The following is a 5,000-nucleotide window of genomic DNA, read 5'->3' as shown; positions in this document are numbered from 1 at the left end:
GGCTGTCATGTGACCAAAAAGCTTCTTCTGAGAGCACTCACACATTCACTTTATACTCATCCCCTCCCCATTACAAACATTTGCCATGGGCAGCACAGGTTCAGCCTTACAGCCATACGGTAGATGCAGATCGCTATACAGGAATTCAGTTGGGTATTCAATCATATTGTATCAATTTGAAAAGGACGCCAAGACCAGTGTTGCCAGACTGAGCGGTTACCATCCCAATTGGGCTGCTTTGGATGGCCAAAAAGGGTGAAAAACGGTCATTGGCCGGGGTTTTCTGTAGATTTATGCCCAATAGAAATCCAATTTGGTTCCAATTGGGGTATTGGGAGGATTGTTTGGGCTGGATATGATCAGACACATCTGGCAACCCTGGCCAAGACATTCGATAGTTGCTTTTGAATGAGCAAGTACTCCTCAGTAGCTGTTGGGTAGCCCTTGCGTAGCCCTCAGACCTAGAGAGGCTTGGCGTAACCTGCCTTCCATTTATGCACACACTCCAAAACCCAAAGGGTATAAAACTGCAGTGAAAACACGTCTTACCTTTGAACTAAACAGACATTCTCCTCCAAATAAGTAAATAGCTGTAAATATTAGCACAAGTTCCTCTAAACATTTTCCATAATCACATGGAAGCCTCTTTGCCCTCTGCTAAACATAAAGTGTGTTTATTATTAATCATGTTTGCTATTGGAGGCTGATTGTGCGTTCATTAATCTGGGAGAGGGTAATAAAAGCATTATTTCCCACAAAGTGTTGATCTTGTTAAGAATTTCCAAAGTCTAAGCAGCATGTGTCATCCAAGAGACCAGCTGCCAGTGCACAAGAAAAGAGATGGAGACTTGTGGAGTGTGTGTCTGTGTGTGCGTGTGTGTGTGTGTGTGTGTGTGTGTGTGTGTGTGTGTGTGTGTGTGTGTGTGTGTGTGTGTGTGTGTGTGTGTGTGTGTGTGTGTGTGTGTGTGTGTGTGTGTGTGTGTGTGTGTGTGTGTGTGTGAGAGAGAGAGAGAGAGAGAGAGAGAGAGAGAGAGAGAGAGAGAGAGAGAGAGAGAGAGAGAGAGAGAGAGAGAGAGAGAGAGAGTGCCAGTGGACAAGAAAAGATGGACGAGACGCTGAGAGAAGGAGAACAGCGGAGCGGGAAACTAAGGAACCCTGCATGGCCTTGAAGATCCGCCGACGGCCGTGTAATGAAAACTTTTCCTTTCTTTTCTGTTATTTTCTGTTCTGTTCTTTATCCCAGCCAAGTGTTTCATAAATGGCCTTGTGCAAATGCCTGCCTGCCTTCTACTTTTCTCTGACAGTGCAATGTGTTCTGAATACGCGCGCGCACACACGCGCACACACACACACACACACACACACACACACACACACACACACACACACACACACACACACACACACACACACACACACACACACACACACACACACACACACACACACACACACACACACACACACACACACACACACACACACACACACCTCTGACAGTGCAATGCCTTCTGGCCCTGTGAAACCCAAGGTGCTGACAGGTTGTTTTCCTTTTGTGGTAGCTTTCAGTCAAGATCGGCTCTCCACTCCTGTGCTGAGAGAGAGAGGGAGAGAGAGAGAGAGAGAGAGAGAGAGAGAGAGAGAGAGAGAGAGAGAAAGAGAGAGAAAGTCAACCAAAGAAAGAGAGATGGGTAGACCGCTAGACAGGCAGGCAGGCAGGCAGGCAGACAGACAGACAAACAGACAGACAGACATATCGAAAAAAAGGAAAAAAACCTAAGGCTTTAAGGTGCTTTCGAGACAGAACAAGACAGATATGTTTAAAAACCCACAAAGAAAGTGAGGCTTTCAAGGTGTTGATCTTCAAGAGGTGAGAGACAGAGAGAGCGCAAGAGAGACAAGTGTAAAAACCGCATGAAATCCTCCAAGGTCATCTTTAATACTTATGAGCAGTGCCGCTGCTAAGGATTTGGAGGCCCAAAGCATAACTGGTCAGGAGCCCCCTCCACACACATACACACACACACATACACATTCTGTTTCAGGATATTTCAGTTTGCCCGAACTGAGTAATGAAATACACATTTTTTTAAAGAACAATGATGGATCTTTTGCTAAATAATAAATATAGCCTATGTTTTGTAATGTAATTTAATGTTATTTTGTGACGTTTTTTTAGACAATCTCAGTTTACACGGCCCCAATTTTGAGGGCAAAGTGGTTGAGGCCCTAAGCGCTCTGCGTATTCTGCCTATGCCTTACGGCGGCCCTGCTGATGAGGTGCATATGTGTTCTCCAAGCACCTCTTCTCCTGTAGGATATTATGCTGGCTTTACCGACAGGAGACAGGAAGGTGGATGTGCTTACCAAGTAAGTATTTTGGTCCATAAAAACAACAGTAACTGGATAGAAGACAAATAAGCGCTCCCAAGTACTCCTCTTTAGAAATGTATCAAACTAAGAGCATGGCTAAGATGGATGTGCCGACGGCATTTGGACATGCTATTCTGCCCTACAAAGGCAAAGCGCAGTACATATTTTGTCAAAAATGAGTTTATACTGATAAATGTTACGCCTACTTTATCTTGCGACAAAGCCTTATGGTCAAAATGTGTCCCGTTTCAGAGATATTGCTGTGTCAAATTTGCAGTAGGCTATGTACAATATTCAATACCAAGACATTTTTCTCAGTTCCTATTTTGGCATAGTTACTGTACTTTGTCTTTGTAGGACAGCACTGGTGTAATGAACTGCAAGAACTACAGCATTTCAGACTCAACACTTAAAACCTACAGAAGGAAGGGGGCAATGGTATAACAGTATGTGGATGCTGTTATTTGGGCGTCCGTGCGGCACACATATACACACACATGCACAAACACACAATGTATTCAGGCAATCCCAGCCCACAACTGGAATGTCAGTGCAATAATTTGAAATAGATCTTTATAATAGTGATAATAGTGATAAAAGTGTTGTCCAAGCAATGTCTTAAACAGGGATGTTAATAAGAGTGTCCAAAACCTCAACATAATCTTGCAAAGATAACCGCCTGAAAGACCTCTGGTAAATCCACAGGTATTCACAATCTGTCAAACAATTACAAAAGGCAGGAAAACCGTACAAGAAATTACACAAACCTAACTAATGGTGTACGTCTCTCTTCCAAACGTAACTAATGGTGTATGTCCCTCTTCCTGATTACTGTGGCTTTGGCCAGGATGAACGAGCATCGCTTAGAGTAACCATGGAGATATATCACATTACATCACCGTTAACAACAATACATTGATTTAATGTTTAGGAAATCTTAATTGGGCATTTAAGAGGGTAAAAAAGACAGCTCCTAGATGCCGTGGCACTGGCTCCAAGTAACCCGGCCCCCCTGCTCCAGTCGCGAGTGCTGAAACGTGTCGGCTTTTGCAGCGCAGCCAAACCCACAACGTTTTCAACACCCGGCGAAACCACGGGCACACCACAATGGCTAAGCACAGCACAGCACAGCACTCAGTGCCTAGACAGCTCTCTCTTACACATAACACAATCCTGATAAATGCACTATCCACAGGACTTCTGTCTAGGAAGTGGTGTGTGTGTGTGTGTGTGTGTGTGTGTGTGTGTGTGTGTGTGTGTGTGTGTGTGTGTGTGTGTGTGTGTGTGTGTGTGTGTGTGTGTGTGTGTGTGTGTGTGTGTGTGTGTGTGTGTGTGTGTTTGTGCACGTGTGTGTGTGTCAAGAAAGGAAAGGAAAATGAAGCGGGAAAAAAACAAGAAAGTGTTTAGACAAAACGTAACAGAATGCTTGTGTGGAATACTTAGCCTACTTGCAGAGAACATTTACATGGCTTCTATTATTTTATTGTCAGTTCTGCTTCCATGCCATTTAAAAGCCCCAGACCTGCTCAGCTTATACGGTTCATGTATAGTACATTATACAGTGTACACACACACGTACTGGGTGATGAATGCATATGAGCTATATTTGTAGTAAAGCTGCACAGTAAATTCTGCAGTGCTCTTTTAACACTTAGAGAGTTCATTTAAGTCCAAATGATGTCAAATAAACTCTCTAACTGTTGAATTAACACCGCAACATTTACTGTGTGTGTGTAGACCAGAAACAACCTACGCAACCCAGGTAGCTGAGGTCGCTGAAGAAGTTTCGCCAGGAATTTGCTTAATTCGCTTTGGACGTGACATTGACATGTTTGATATAGCTAATCACATAACGGCTCTGGCTTGGCAGCCTGGGACATTCGGAGATATGAACATTCCAATTGGTTTTAGACATACTGTGTCATAGCTCATTAACATAATATTTACTTGACTTTAATTGCTGAAATTCGCTCTGGTCGCTTAGGTCGTTTCGCTCCTGGCGAATTCTCTTTGGTCACTTAAAGCCGGTCACTCTTACCGCAGAGATACACCAGCGGCGACGCGACTCAAGCGACAGAGTGTAGCAGCAAGCGATACGAGAGACTGAGGAGACTAGAGTATGTCCGTACAGGCAGAAGGGAAAGCATTCAAGCATTCCCATTGGCTGTGGTCACTGACCTCTATACAGTCATTGGCTGTCGCGGCTTGTCGCCGAACCGCGTCATAGAAAGTTGAAAAGATTTCAACTTCAAATTGTCGCGCTCGTCGAGCAAATCGCTCTAGTCTCCAGAATCGCTTTTGTCTCTCGACTCAATACAAAGTCAATTACTTCCGTCGCTCGACTCGCTCAGATCGCCGCTGGTGTATCTCTGCGGTTAGTAGGTCACTCTTAGTGTACACATAACTTTACACTGCACTTGAGGGTGTGTGGGTGTGTACATAAAGGTGATATGAGTCCATTAAGCTAGTCATATTAACCCCTCAGTTAGCGCAGACCCACTGTTATAACCTTATTGTCACCAAAATACTAATTAAATCTTAATCGGCTACTTAAGACTCTTTGCATTGTCACGGCAATGTTGTGTTGATGTAGTTGATTGCTTTCAGCACAGTGAATAGGCCTGTCG

The sequence above is a fragment of the Engraulis encrasicolus genome, chromosome 2 (assembly GCF_034702125.1).
Source record: "Engraulis encrasicolus isolate BLACKSEA-1 chromosome 2, IST_EnEncr_1.0, whole genome shotgun sequence".
Classification (NCBI taxonomy): domain Eukaryota; kingdom Metazoa; phylum Chordata; class Actinopteri; order Clupeiformes; family Engraulidae; genus Engraulis; species Engraulis encrasicolus.
Note: the sequence above shows the minus strand (reverse complement) of the source record.